At 39.3% G+C, this 16,589-nt stretch overlaps 1 protein-coding gene across 7 annotated transcripts in view; it reads left to right on the top strand.

Moving 5' to 3' along the window:
- The window catches only part of GRIA4 (glutamate ionotropic receptor AMPA type subunit 4), a 2,450,678-nt gene that overhangs the window by 2,258,188 nt on the left and 175,901 nt on the right, over positions 1-16,589 (top strand). The window lies entirely within an intron of this gene.

Here is a 16,589-nt window from a genome sequence, read left to right on the forward strand (position 1 = left end):
TTGTATTAAATTATTTATAACTACCAAGATTTGACCGCCACGAAACTTAGCAAAATCAAAGCATGGTTCTTACAAGCTGTAACATCCCTGCACTGGTCCAGTAATCAAGCAGCCTCAATCCTCACCACTGGCAACAGTGGGGGACTTACACACTGGGAAGATGACAAGTACAAACACAGTAAATGGCAATTTCCCTTAAGAGCACAGAGAGATCACAGTCAATCTGGGGCTGGTTTCTCCCTGTTTCTCCAAATCCTCAGTAAGACTCCCAACTGGCACAACTGTAGAGTTGAAATCTCAATTGAGTGGCCAACACCTTCTCTGTCCGACCAGTGCTTCATGTTCCTGCCCAAGTAGCTGACACACACACTTCGAGATCTGATTTATACACACACACACACACACACACACACACACACACACACACACACACACACACACACACACACACACACGCACACACACACGCACACACACACACATACACACACACACACACACACACACACACACACACACATACACACACACACACACACACACACCTCTGGGGAAGGCTGGCACAGGTTTAGTAGCTATGCCCCCTTCTGCCCAGACTATAAGGAAATTCTAGCTGCCACCAGCCACTACTTATCAGCTACTTTAAGGCATTAGCACAGGGTGCCCAATCCTACTGTGTAATGTTACTATTAATCCAAATGGTAGTCTCACCAAGAGCATGGCTATTTAGGAGTGGCCTGTACAGTGTCACTATATAGATGTGCAAGTACGCTAAGAACTTAAATATGTCAAACAAATATCAGCCAGAAAGATAGGTTTAAATATATTTAATAATAAATAATAAAAGAACAAGACAATAGTCAGTACACAAACGCAGTTACTTCAGAGTTCAAAATCACAGGAAATGTTTAAAACAACATTGCAGGACAGTCTGAAATAAATAAAGAAAACATCTACACTATACTTCACTATATTCCTAACTGTATCTAAGAGAAATTACTGTACCCTAGACTTACTTACAGCAAGGCAAGTGCAGATGGTGTTGATGAGTGGATGTTCCTGTTAGGTCAAAGACAAGATAAAAAATGCCCAGTCTCTCTCTGCGAGAGTTCTTAAATTAATATCAAATATTACTGCTGTGTTAGCTTGGATGAAATCACTTTTTGTCACCTGACTTCAGTTCCCAGGTTAAACTCCTTTTTGTCAAACACTAACAGAATTTACCATCTCTGTGTGAAAAGTACATATCTCTCAGATGTTTGCTCAGAGGTGTGCAGCTGCTAGGAAGTCATACAGCAATAAAGCACTTCTGTATCTCAAACCTAGTAATTACATCTCTTCCAAGACAATACAAAAATGTCTAACTCTAGACATTGTGTCTGCTAAAGGACTGAAACTGAGAGATACCTTTTATAACACAATCGTAAAACAATTTAATTTCAATTTATTTTCTTGAAGTTTTGCAGGTTAACTCTATATGTTCTAGTTTCTACTGTTAAAATATATACAGTCATACAATTGCAATAGTTTCAAAACATTTCTGTTCTAAGCCAGCAGGGCATGCTGTAGTTACATTTTTTGAAACTCAGTACTGTACAAACCCTGTTCAACACATACATCTGTATCAGCAGTTTAATATACACATAAGATACAGTTCTAATACATATAATTATTTCCAAAGTTCCAGATAGCTGGATTGGCAGTGTGACACCCCCCCCCACCCCCGCCGAAAAACCAAGCTAGTTTTTCAAGAGACCCTTGAGAAACATTGCTTGAGAGGATTGCGCCTATCTGGAAATACCTTACCCCAATCCCTGCCTTGACAGCCCATCTGCGTTGGCATTGCTAAACCCACTGTGATGCTGCACTGTCATATAATATGATTGCAACCCTATGCTCCACCTTAGTAACTTGGCATTTTGCTGGCTGTCTAGATGTAGCCATGTTAAGGGATTGTGGCCTGTAACTACAGTGAATTTCCTTCAATACAGATAAGGCTGAGGTTTCTGCAGTGCTCACACTATGGATACACCTTTCTTTTCTACAGCTGCATAGCATTCCTCCCTGGGTTAGAGCCTATGACTGAGATATACCACTGGGTGCTCTTCTCCCACTGAGGAAACCTGGCTAAGTACAGCCCCCACCCCATTCTTTGAAACATCCACCTGCACAGCAAATTATTTGCTGTAATCTGAACTATCTAACACAGGGGGTCCTCCCAAAGCTCCTTTAAGATTCTGGAATGCCTGCTCACATGCTGGGGTCCACACTGCCTTATCTGGCCTGTCAGGTCTGTGATGGGAGCACCTATGCTACTATAATTAGGGTCAAACTTTCTGCTGTACCCCACTGTCCCTAAGAATGCTCTCCCCTACATTTTGGTAACAGGGGTAAGCCATGTCTGAATGGCATACACTTTGGCAGGTTCTGGCCTAATCTTACCGTGTGCCACTCTATGTCCCAGGTAGGTGACCTCTGCATACCCACCTGACATTTGCTGGGCGTAAAGGTCAACCCTGCCCTCTGTAGTCTGCCCAGCACCTCCTTAACATGCTGAACATGCTCTTGCCAAGAATGGCTGTAGATGACAATATCATCTAGGTAAGCAAAAGCAAAATCTCCTGATCCTGCTAGAATATGATCTACCAGCCTCTGGAAAGTTACTGGGGCATTTTTCATCCCAAAGGGCATTTTTTATGAACTCATACAAGCCAAAAGGAGTCACGAAGACTGACCTCTGTCTTGCACTGGGAGTCAAGGGCACCTGCCAGTAACCCTTGCTAAGATCAACATTGGTAAGATACTTAGCCCCACCCAGCTGCTCTTGGGCTTCCTCTATCCTAGGCATGGGGTAAGCATCTGACTCTGTGTGACTATTTAATTTCCTGTAGTCCACACAGAACCTGGCCCTGCCATCTTTCTTTGGTACCAGCACCACTGAGGCCCATGGACTGCTGGACTCCTAGATTACCCCTAGTTCCAACATTTCCTGTATCACCTCCCTCAGAGTCTGTTTGACTCTCTCAGGCACCCTATAAGGGGCCTGCTTAATAGGCCTTTGGGGTCCTGTATCCACATAGTGCTGCACCAGGTGGGTGCACCCTGGTTCCCCAGTGAACATATCCTTAAACTCCTGTAACACTGCTTGGATTTCTCAAACCTGGGTAGGGGATAGCTGCTGGGACATTGCTACCCCTTTCACTGAGGTGTCAGTCCGAGCTTCACTGAGGAGATCAGTCACCAGATTCCCCTCAGACTCCTCCTGCCATCCACTGCAAATACTCAGCACAAGGGCCTTCCTATCATGGTAAGGTTTCATCGTGATAACATAGTACAATTTGTGCCCCTGCCTCCTGCCTAGCAGTTCCACCATGTAGTTAACATCACTGACCTTCCTTACCACCTTGTAGGGTCCCTCCCAATGCCCGCAGCTTGTTGTGTCTGACAGAAATGAAAACCATTACCTGAGGCCCTACAGTATACTCTCTAGCTCGAGCATTCCTGTCATACCAGACCTTTTCTGCTGTTGGGCTTCTGCTAGGTTCTCTTGGGCCAAGCCCATGAGTTCCCTGAGTCTAGTCCTGAGGTTTAGGACATATGCCACAACAGACTCCTTGTGGGATTCACACTAACCCTCTCACTCATCTCGTATCAAATCTAGAGGTCCCCTCGCCCTCTGCCCATACAGCAACTCAAAGGGTGAAAAACCTGTGGATTCCTGGAGAACTTCTCTGTAAGCAAACAACAGATGGGGCAAATATTTGTCCCAGTCCCTCTTAAACTGGTCTGCAAATGCCCATAGCATGGACTTGAGTGTAAAGTTTAACATCTCAACAAGATTATTAGTCTGGGGATGGTAGTACCCTACAGTACTTCCACAGACAAGCCAGCAGGTCTGATGTGAAATTGGCACCTCTGTCTGTCAGTATTTCTTTTGAGAAACCTACCCTGATGAAAATCTCTAGCAAAGCATTTTCCACCTTTTCTGCCTCAATGGAGGACAATGCCACTGCCTCAGGGTATCTGGTAGCATATTCTACTACCACTAGGTTATACTTCATCCCTGTAGAACTTGGGGTACTCAGAGCCCTCACAATATCCATAGCTACCCTCAGAAATGGCTCCTCAATCACAAGTAAAGGCATCAAAGGAGCTTTGACCTTGTCTCCTGCCTTGCCTACCTTTTGGCACTGCTCACAGGTCCTGCAGTCCCTGTTACATCTCTGGAAATCCTAGGCCAATTAAATTTCTGCATAATACATCTCTTTTTGCACTTTATGCCCATATGACCTGCAAAGTGAATATCATGGACTATGGCTAGAAATGCCAGATGGTAGGCTCTGGGTACTACCAACTGCTTTATTCTCTCACCCTTTAGCCTTCCCTCAGGGGTCGGCTCTCTATAGAGTAAGTCTTTAGCTCAGTATACATATTCCCCCTTCCTTTGAGAATTAGGTGCCTCACTAGCTACCTTCCTCAGGCTTTGTAATGTAGGGTCTGAGAGCTGAGCCTGTCTCAGCTCTCTCTTTGTAACCCTTTCCAGCTCTCCTTCCACAGGAAGTCTGGAATTCTCTGACAGCTGTGCCTCACTGTCAGCCTGGGTACTACTACTCACCTCTGACCTTGCAGTCACTCTGTCCAAGGGAACATCAATACCCACAAGCAGCTGTGGCTCACCTTCAGTCTCACTGCTACAGGGTAGCTCCCTTCCTGAAGTAACTACCTCACCAGTCCTGGCTGCAATTGTGCAGACTGTCTGGGTCACCCCAGGCTACCAGACCCACATGCTTGTCTCCAAGCCTGACTGCATCTAACTGCATGGACACACACGGTACTGCATTATCAAACTCATTCCCCATCAGGACATCTGCTGGGATATCCTCAAACACACCTACTTGCTGGCTTCCTTTTCTACCATCCCAGTCAAGGTGAACCCTAGCCAATGCTATTTGGAATGGAGTACCTCCTAAAGCTCTGACTAGAGTAGACTGGCCAAGCAAGTAGTGCTCCTCTTTAACCATTGCAAGCTTCACAATAGTTAGGTCAGAGGCTGTCTCTTTCTTAGCAGTGACCTGTTTCCCATCTATTAGATAGGATGTAACCTCTTGTGGTAGTTTGGTACCCTTGTTGTCTCAACACAACTTACTGCTGCTATTCTGTCATTCCCACTTACTGGCTCCCCAACCTTTTGTTCCCCACCTTGCTCCATGGATGTTTATATGCTACATGGCTCCACTGGTTGCATTTAAAACATTTAACCCTTGGTCCTGGACATGTATGTGGACTACTGGCTTCCCCTGCTACTGGTGGACTCTGCTGGGGCAGTCTGGGCTGTCCACCATGGCTTCCCTTAGACCCATGAGCAGCACTGGGTGCCCCTTTCCTGTGCAGTGATGCTCTGGTTGCTAGGTATAGGTCTCCCTTCTTCCCCAACTCATCTAAAGTACTGCATTGTCTAACAGCTAACCAGATTCTCATGTCCTCAGGCAAAGTGCTAAGGGCTTCTTCCCTCACCAAAAGGTCTGCCAGCACTTCAAAGGTGGTGACCTGACATCCACTTACCCACCTATGAAAATAAGTGCTTCGTTCAGCAATATATTCACACACACTTTCATCTGCCTTGTGCCTTTGCTCACAAAACTTTTTCCTATAAGCTTCAGGTGTTAACTTAAAGCATTCTAATAAACAAATTTTAACTGTATTATAATTTAAGCAATCAGTATCACACAGTTTAGAAATAGCAGTTACAGCTTTACCATGGAGTAAGGGGGTCAGGAATCCTACCCAGAGCCCTTGATCAACATTATACTGTTTGCATACCCTTTCAAACATATGAATGAAACTATCAAAATTATACCCCTTTCTAAATTGTGGAAGAAATTTACTGACCTTTGTTGCTTCTGGGGTTCGGTTACTCTCTTCCCCATTACCTCCATGAATCTGACGAAGAGTCAGCATCACCTTTTCATGTTGCCTCTGCCTCTCATTCTCCTCAGCATCCAGACATTGCAGTTTCTCATTTTCCTCAGCCTCCAGACATATCAGTTTCTCATTTTCCTCAGCCTCTAGATGTCTTAGTCTCTCTGCTGCTTCTATTTCCATACACTTGGCCTCCAGCTCAAGTCTCTTTAACTCCAGATGGATTTTTAAGCCCTCTGTGAAAAGGTTGAGCTGTCCATTTTCTGCAAGCTTTATATCTCCAAGGCTGGCCTGGTTGTCCTCCTAATTGCTGGTCTGCAATGCAGTTGTGCCCAAAGCTACAATAATTTCTGACTTAGTCAGGCTGACATGCATCAGTCCTTTAGCCTGGCACATCTCAGCCAACTGGCTCTTTGTCAGCTTGCCATACTCCTCTGCTGACATGCTTATCTGCTCTCTCTGACTACCTAAGCTAACAAAAAAAACAGTTTTTATATGAAACTCTGAATGTTCACTGCATGGCTGATTGAGAGTACAGACACCTTCAATAACCACTGTACACAGGCTACAGGAATTCAATATCCACATCACTAGAAGCCAAGTAATATGAGATGTGGCTATCCTACCACTGCCAACCAATTGATATGTGACATCCCTGCACTGGCCTAGTAATCAAGGAATCTCAATCCTCACCACTGGCAACAGTTGGGGGACATACACGCTGAGAGGATGACAAGTACACACACAATAAAGTGCAATTTCCCTTTAGAGCACACAGAGATCACAGTCAGCCTGGGGCTGGTTTCTCCCTTTTTCTCCAGATCCCAAATAAGACTCCCCACTGGCACAGCTATAAAGTTGAGATCTCAGCTGAGTGGCCAAGCTAAGACCTCCAGCACCCTCTCTGTCCAACCAGTGCTTCATGTCCCTGCCCAAGTAGCTGAGACACACACATATACACACACACACACACACACACACACACACACACACACACACACACACACACACACACACACACATTTCAAGATCTGATTTATATACAAACACACACACACACACACACACACACACACACACACACACCTAGGGGAGGCTGGCACAGGTTTAGTAGCTATTCCCCCTTCTGCCCAGACAATAAGGTAGTTTCAGCTGCCACCAGCCACTACTTATCAGTTACTTTTAAGGCCCTTAGCAAAGGGTGTCCAATCCTACTGTGTAATGTTACTATTAATCCAAATGGTAGTCTCACCAACAGCAAGTCTATTTAGGAATGACCTATACAGTGTCACCATATAGATATGCAAGTACTTTAAGAGCTTAAATATGTCTCATAAATATCAGCCAGAAAGATAGGTTTAAGTATATTTAATAATAAATAATAAAAGAACAAGACAATACTCAGTATACAATCACAGTTACTTCAGAGTTCAAAATCACAGGAAATATTTAAAACAACATTGTAGGGACAATTTCAAATAAATAAAAAAAAACATCTAAGCTGTACTTCATTATATTCCTAACTGTATCTAAGAGAAATTAATATACCCTGGACTTACTTACAGCAAGGCAAGTGCAGATGGTGGTGATGAGTGGATGTTCCTGTTAGGTCAAAGACAAGATACAAAATGCCCAGTCTCTCTTTGAGAGAATTCTTAAATTAATATCAAATATTACTGCTGAGTTAGCTTGGATGACATCACTTTTTGTCACCTGACTTCATTCCCAGGCTAAACCCCCTTTTGTCAGAAACTAAGAGAATTTAACATCTCTATGCAAAAAACACATATCTCAGAGATGTTTGCTCAGAGCTGTGCAACTGCTAGGAAGTCATAAAGCAATAAAGCATGTCTGAATCTCACACCTAATAATTACTTCTCTTCCAAGACAATACAAAAACTTCTAGCTCTAGACATTGTGTCTGCTACTGAACTGAAACTAAGAGATAACTTTTATAGCACAATTGTAAAACAATTTAATTTCAACTTATTTTCTTGAAGTTTTGCAAGTTAACTCTGTTTGTTTTAGTTTCTACTGTTAAAAATATATACAGTCACATGTTTACAATAGTTTCTATACATTTCTGTTCTAAGCTAAAAGGGCATGCTGTGGTTACATTTTTTGAAGCTCAGTACTGTACAAACCCAGTTCAACACATACATCTGTTTCAGCAGTTTAATATACACATAACATACAGTTCTAATACATATAATTATTTACAAAGTTTTGGATAGCTGGGCTGGCAGTGTGACACAAGCATTGAAGCTAGGAGTGACTGCAATGAAAACATAAAATAAATGGAGTAAATGCAGGTAATACAATGTATCATGCAAAAGAAAAATAATAAATAAATAAATACATTAATAAATAAATATGGTATACCCATGAAGACAGCATTTTGCAGACATCAGTGTCCTTAATCTAGATTACAGCCCACCCAATAAATACCCTGCAACATTTATGAGAAGCCTGGTTCAGAAATACTGAAATGCTCATCATGCAGAACATTATTCTTTATTTATTTATTTGTCTGGTTTTACGTGACACTTTAAATCCTGTCTACATGAAGCTTCACATTTCATAGTAAATTATTTGCAATTAACATATTTCTGAGTCTATATCTGACAGATATTATTTTACAGACATACTGTTTCAAAAATGTGCTCCCTTCCCATTACAGACCTAACAAATACTGAGTTATAAAATGGCAGTGAGTTTTAAAATCTTCAAAAATGCTAAATATTTTACCCATGTCTTCAGAATAAATGCCACTGTTTCTTTTTATCCAAAAAAAGTAGCTCAGGCTAACAAGGGACACCAACAACTTTAATAGAAAACCTCAAATGAGCGCTTTTGTCTCGTAAAATTACATACAGAGACTTCTTCAGGCTAAGGTTCACCTCTAAGAACTTCACTTAAATTACATCACATGCACCAGTCAAAAATCACATGACTACAACAATTACAACATCATGACTTTAAAATACCTAAATATAAATAAATACATTCATTCTACAAGCTACAAACGATTAATGTTCCAGTCCCTTCATTTTCAAATACATAATAAATTCTTCTCTGTTATTTAAGCCTAGAGGGAAACAGGCATTTAGTCAAACCTGCCAACAGTATTCTAACCACCCTAGCTCTTCCTCTATATTGACTAAATAGTTTGTATTCCCCAATGATTCTAGTACTAAAAACTTAAAATAATTTCTACATTTCTTGTTTTTATAATGTTCACTAAGGGCATTTCTCTCATCTTCACTTTAGACTGCATATTTGTGCTCATAAACTCTTTTGTACAATTCATGAGTTGTCCTTCCCACATAAAAAGATTTGCAGGCACAACACACTATTAAATAAACAATATTTTTGGATTTATAATTAAATAACCAAGGTATTGTCATTATAGAATTTCCTATACTTATTTCATTACTTTCTGTAAACAAATAACTGTAGTAACTACAGTTATAACATTTAATCTTCCCACATTTGTAAACCATTACTCTAGGTTTATTTAATTTGCCCTAAAAAAAAGTTTTTAAAACTTTTTCCTCTCTTTTGTGTGAAATAAGGTCTAGCCCCTGTTTTGTTCATAATTTCACTGTTTGTCTTGAATAATCCCCAATTTCTACTTATATTTTCCTTAATAGCATTCAAATCAACACTGTTTTGCACTGCCATAATGGTTTTGTAATTTTGAAATGGTTTGTTCCCTCTGTTATATCTACTTCTCCCATTTTTCTCTCTCTAAAATTAGTCTTTTCTTGCAGGGCTTTATTTACTTCTCCTTCTGGATATCCTCTATTAATTATCTTATTACAAAAATCCTTTGCTTCTTCTAAAAATTCATTATCTTTGGTTGTCAAGTTACTGATTCTTGTTTGCTGCCCTTTAACAACATTCATTTTGGTTAATTTGAGGGGCGTACTGGAAAAATATAAGTACATATTGTTCTGTACTTCTTTTTTATATATTCTAGTGACCAGTTTGTTGTTTGTTTTACACACTGTCACATCCAAAAAATTAATCTTGCTTAAATCGAATTAAGTAAATTTCAAATAAGTACACACATTGTTTAAATAACTTATGAATTCTTCCAGATTTTCTTTGTTGCCCCTCCAAATCAGAAAAACATTATAAAAAAAATGATACATTCAAATAATATTGCATTTATAGTTACTATTTAACACAATTGCTACTTCCCATCCATGCATAAAGACATTTGCGTAACTGGGTGCCAAGGCTGCACCCATTGCCACACCATTAGTTTGTACAGTAGTATTTTCATAAAATAACAGGTAGTTGTAGTTTAGAACAATATCAATCATCTCCATTAATAAACCAACAGTATTAGACGAGAACATTTTAGATCTTAATAATTCAATCCTAAGTGTTTCCATCCCTTCATCATTTGGTATCATTATATATAGGGACTTTATGTCTAAAGTAACTCAATAGTCATTTTCATTAACACTGATTTCCTCTTATTTAGGAAATCAAAAGTATCACTCACATACGTTGAAGTGATTGGGGCAACTTTCTGCAGGTGGTTGTCAACAAAGACTGATAACCCCTCTGTTTTGCTGTTGGCACTAGTAACTATGGGTCTCAAAGGGAGTTCATTAATATCTTTATGGATCTTTGGGATACCAAAGATCTGACTAATTTTGAGGTTTATGACGGACAAGTTCTTTCTAGTTTTTTCAGCAATTCTTCCTGTATAAATCCATTCTTCTATACTGGAATCAACATCTTTCATTGTTACTTTTTTAAAATATCTATCATTAGCCAAAATTTCTCCCATTTTCTTTTCATAACCCCCTCTGTCCATTGCTACTATCACACCCCCCCTTGTCAGCTTTTAAGAACAGTACATTGTCCATTTTCATCAACCTATCAGAACACATTTTCTCATTTAATGACAAATTAAAATACGTATACTCATGTTTATTATCTAAAATATCATTAATTTGCATTCCGCAGATATTAAGAAACATTTCAAACTATTTTGCTAGTGGGGGATTAAAAGAGCTGGCTTTATATAATAATGCAAGTTCATTGGTTCACTTTTCAAACATTACATCAAAATTTAGCCGTCTAACATAGTCTCTGAGTTCATTAATTGTTTGCACCTTGTTGGTTCTTAGAGCTGGGGCAAAATTCCATCCTTTACTTAAGACTAAACATTCATCATTAGTCTAAACATGTGTAGATAAGTTTGCTATTTTGAAATTGACAGTACCTAAGTTTTCTAAGCTCGTCTTCCATTTCTTCACATAATTGTCCTTTTTTGCAGGGCCGTTTTTTTGTCTGCCCTTTATTTCTAGATGAACCATTCCCCCCAGAATTAGCTGTTACTTGAAGCCATGAGCTCTCCACTGTATTTACCTTTTGATATACTTCTCTCGTTTGCTGAATGGCCTGTTGATACCCTTTTTTTGGTCTTAGACTCATACTAGCATGATTTATGGTTTGCAAACCCGTAGCAGTTGTCCTACTGTCATTATTAAAAATCTTGCTTGCTCCATTGCTCAGTCTCGCATTATTTGCACTGAAATTGTTCCCATTTTCAGTTCCATGTGTTTGTTTTCTTTCTTTTTGTTGCTGCAAGCATTCGGATCTCCATATATTACTTTCCTCCATTTCCTCATTGCTAGTTTCTACATTAATTTTGTTTATTGTGGCCTCATTCTGAAGTTGTAATCCATATGCAGTGGCAGCCATACCCCCTGCATAATCAAGCCTGTCCCTTTTGTGTTTTTTGATTTTTCTCTTACTTAGAATGTCATTTAATTTAATTAAATTTTCTTGTATAAGGCACATTTTGCTGTTAAAGTTCTCAACAGAAGTAATTTCTTTTAGTTTTGAAAAGTTAACCCGCACATTTTCCGTCAGCTCTTCCATTAACACATTGTTGAAACTAAGTTATATTTTAGCTGCTTCTGGCTGCTTATTGTTGACTGTTTTGTTTTATCTCTTGAGTGTGGTGTGAAAAATAATTCTTCTCAGCTCAGTGGAATGTAACTTTTCAACAGGTCTTTTTCATAATAGCAGTGAAGACACTCATGATATTTTTATAATGAATATTGGTACAGGCATCAGCACTGGTAAATCAATGGACTTTTCCATTTTTACATTGTTTTAAGTGATCTGAGCAGGACTTCGAAAAGAGTAAAAACACTAATTTTAGTGAAAGCTGGCAGAAAATCAGAAGTAAAGGAGAGCTGCTATGCTGAGGTGGTTAGGTTCCTGTGATAACCATCTTTTGAAGTCAGAATGTAATCTATCCATACATCTACAACCAATTTTCCCATTTTTGTACATGGGGTCAGGGTGTCACATCAACAGTGGCAATCATCTAGAGAAAGCGTTTATACCACCAGGTGACTAGCTCTGCCACAATTATTCTTTCATAAAACACACACACATACACACACATATACACACACACACACACACACACACACACACACACACACACACACACACACACACACACACCTATGGTCAATTTAGAGTGTCCAATCTACCTACTGCATATCTTTGGAATGTAGGCGGAAACTGGAGCACCCAGAGAAAATCCATATGAACACAGGAAGGATGTGCAGACTCCACACAGAAGGCATGCCAGACAAGAACTGAATGGGAGAACCTCTTGCTGTGATGCAGTAACACAAATCCTTCACACTGCCTGTAACAGAGTCTGTGTAATATCTTTGCACTGTCTGCCTCCTATCCAACAATACAGTCCACCAAATTCATGTAAGCAAATTGAATGCAAAATAACATTCCGTTGGTTCTTGCATGACACATATTCACCTAGATGCACAAATAATGTTTCCATTAATTACTGTATTCAGTATGAATGAAGTTACTGGTGAAGGTGACATGTAATTTAAATTATTTACTGGTCTATAAATAACAATGAAGCATATTACTGAAGTAAACTGTAGAATCTTCACTCAGAGATGCATAGTATAAGATAATGTTTTACAAGGAGTTTTGTACTAATCAGCAATTTAAAATGATTCTCCATTTTGAAAAGCCAGTAAATTTCACATGATTCATACCTGAGAGACCCTGTAAGAGGATAACAGCATGCAGAATGAATGAGGATGAATAAACACATATTAAGCTAGTATGATGTTTAGGGCAGTCACAGTGGTGCAACAGTTAGCTTTTCCACTCACAGCAAGAGGTTCTTGGATTTGATTCTTGGCTGGGGTACCTTCTGTGCGGAGTCTGCATGTCCTCCCTGCAGTCATGTAGACTTCCTCTGGGTGCTCCGGTTTCCTCCCACATCCAAAATACATGTTACAGGTGGACTGGACACTCTAAATTGGCCCTAGGTGTGTGTGTGTGTGTGTGTGTGTGTGTGTGTGTGTGTGTGTGTGTGTGTGTGTGTGTGTGTGTGTGTGCCTTCTGTGGAAGGTTGGGTGCCAGGCTGGCAACCTGACACAGTAAAACTCCAATGTCAGTCATTCTGCAAACTGTTCTGCTCTGGTGACCCCTAATGGGAAAAAGAAGACCAGTGTGATGTTTATATACCTTACAATGAAATTGCAGCAAGTCAGAAACAGTGGAACTCTTTTGTACCCTCCTACCCCGGATACAAGAAGGTAAGGTAGAGCAATCACTTACAAGGTGCCAAAAGCAAAACCTCCTAAAATTTAAGAAAAACTGAAGGTTATTAGGTCAAGTAATATATCTCAAAGGAAAACAATGTAATTATAAAAGCTCCCAGCCTCACTTACAGGCATGTATGTAACACAGCACATTAGGCATTGTGTTGAGAAAAATGAATATCATGTTTATTAGCCTTTGATAATACATGTTGTGCATACATTTCAAAATGTGCATCACTGGCGTACTTTGTATATGAAGTGCTCCAAGTTTAGTCTCCTAAATCTTTTTAGCAAAGTGAATTTTGCTAGTATGCGCAACAAATACCATTTAAAACCTGTATTACAGTAGAAATGAAATATTTCTCCTTTTAGTACTATGAGAGAAATTGGTAGTGCATTTGCCATTAAATTGCTTTATTTTAATGAAAGACAGATTTTTTTGCTTGACAAGTAAAACATATTTTTAGAATAAAAAAGGTGTATTTGTATAATTGCTGTTTTAATAATATGCATGTTACAGGTACTATGAACAGCTGTCACCAGGGGGCTACATTTAAGATGTACTGTACTGTACTTTTTCTGCAAGTCAGATGCAGTCAGGTCATCTGAAAGATTTTTTTTTAAGTTTCATTATAAGCCCACATGCATGTTGGGTAGTTTTGTGAAATGTATAACAAAATCCTAGAAATGATAACATTTTAAATTCTAAGTGGATGTATTAATCCAACACATATTTTCACTCCTGTATCTCACACAGCATTAAACATATTCTAACGGTTGAAGTGAGAATAAAAACTTGAATCAGAGAAAGGATGGCAGAATATATCAGAAATTAAAAACATGCATGACCAGATCACATGACTACAATTTCTGGGAAATGTTTAGTACTATATTACACCATTTCTGAGGTACTTAATGTGATTTTCATTTTGAACCCGCTCCCATTATGCTCTGTAATAAAAATGAAAATTATCCAGTGTACCGTAAGGTCTTGAATGGAATCTGACTACATGTCCTTAAAAGCACAGATGTAGGTGTATAGCATTATTTACCTAAACGTATTGGAAATGCCCATACAGTGCTGAAAGTACTAAAGGAAAGACAATCATTACCCTACAGCATTTCAATGTTTGAATGTATAGATAAGGCTATGGACCCCTTAAGAGGTAATTAATTGTCATATTCCAAAAATCAAAAGTGCTAAAAATGCGGTCCCCATACCAAGTAGCAAGTTTATCCTTGAAAGTGACCAAGGAATCAGTGAGCATGATGAACAAAGGGTGTCTGTTTCAACATGTATTTATTCTATAATAAAATAAATGTCTTTCCAACATACTACCCCATTTATCAAGAGCCAATAACAAATTGTCATTTCCTATATTTAACAATTGTTGCTGAACTTTTATACCCAGACTAATCTATATTTCATATTATTAAAACACTTGTAAGCCTATTTTAGTTCACTCTTGTGAAGTCATGTTGTGTAAATTCATCTTTTTTAACTGTGTCTAATAAGCATTCCCTCTTAGTATCTCAATGAGACTTGTAAAACACTTACGAGGAACTCAGATCTTTTGATATCACCACCAGAATAATTATGAACACTCTCAAATTCTGTCATTGATGTAATAAGTAGTAAAATGTTCTTATTTCTTGACCTGATAGTTCACGTTATCAAATCATGCAGTAACATTCCTTCACCACCAGACTGACATGCTCAGTGTATTCAGGTTTACAAAATACCATTATCCCCAGACCTTATCAAAAATGTATGTACATGTTAGATTCCACTTCCATGGTCTTGCACTTTTTACTATTAAAACAGACCCCATTTTCATAGCCCACATATATAGAAAGGAAATGTCGGAGGACCCCCTGATCTTCACTCTTGGTAATGAAACTCATAACCTTAGCATCACCAACATATTTAGAAACACAGACTCTAGGACCAAAGGACATAGTGAACACGAAAATCTAAAACAGAAAGGTCCCACAACTGAGGCCTGAGGCATCCACTTGAGAACACAAAGTATTTAGATCTTACGCCGTTAACTGTTACCAAGCACATTCTACCATGCAACCAATATGAAATCCAGTCTGTAATATAATGGCTAATAAATCATTTCCAGAATGATGACATAATGGCCATATATGGGTGAGAATCAAATACTTTGGCAGAAGACAAAAAGATAATATCAACTGTAAAAGGATGCTGGGTTGGTTACACAGGACCACTCATGGATAAACCCATGCTGTGTGTTGTCTGCAGTTTGAATAATACCCATTACTTGCAGACATTTAACCAGGACTCTTTACCCAGACTTTATGTACCCATTCTTTATGTACTATAAGACAAATAATATTCTCTTGTTAAGCTACACTGCTTCATCATGTCTCTTCCCAGTATAACGTTCAGAAAACAACTTGACAGACATGTTCACTATGCCTCCAGCGTCTGTAGCCAATCTCATTCCTTCTAATAAGGCCCTTATGTTGCCTAACGTCCTTTAAAAGGATTTCATTGTGTCCTTTGCATTCCTTGTCAGGCATAGTTGTTCTGTTTTTGGATATTCTAATTGCTCTTCCAAAGTTATTATTATCTTGCTTGTATCCTTAAATTTGACTGTGTATCAGCTTGAGCTGAAGTAGTAGTGAAGTGAAATCTGCCTACAGCACAATGCAAGACCAAGGAACAGGAATCAAGTGCAGACACCTCCTTTTTAACTTGTCTGTCTTATTCAAAACATTCCCCTACTCCCACATCTAGCTGCACAGCTGTCAGTTAGTAACGTTTGCCAACAGCAGCACAACACACCACTGTCCATGCAAAAGAAAAGGAGCCACGTCCAAGCACTTCCTTTGTTTCGTTTTGTTTTTTCTGCCTTATTCAAAGCCTCCTGGTATATTAGTAGCATTCTCTCTATCCCATGAGTTGCTGCCTTACTGTCAGGTTTGCCTACAAGACAACAACATGGCACAGTACACAAGGCCAAAGGGAAGGAACCAAGTCTACGCATCTCCTTATTTTCCGTCTCATTCAAA

Source organism: Protopterus annectens, chromosome 5.part0, assembly GCF_019279795.1.
Source record: "Protopterus annectens isolate FY-2018-M chromosome 5.part0, PAN1.0, whole genome shotgun sequence".
Lineage (NCBI taxonomy): Eukaryota > Metazoa > Chordata > Ceratodontiformes > Protopteridae > Protopterus > Protopterus annectens.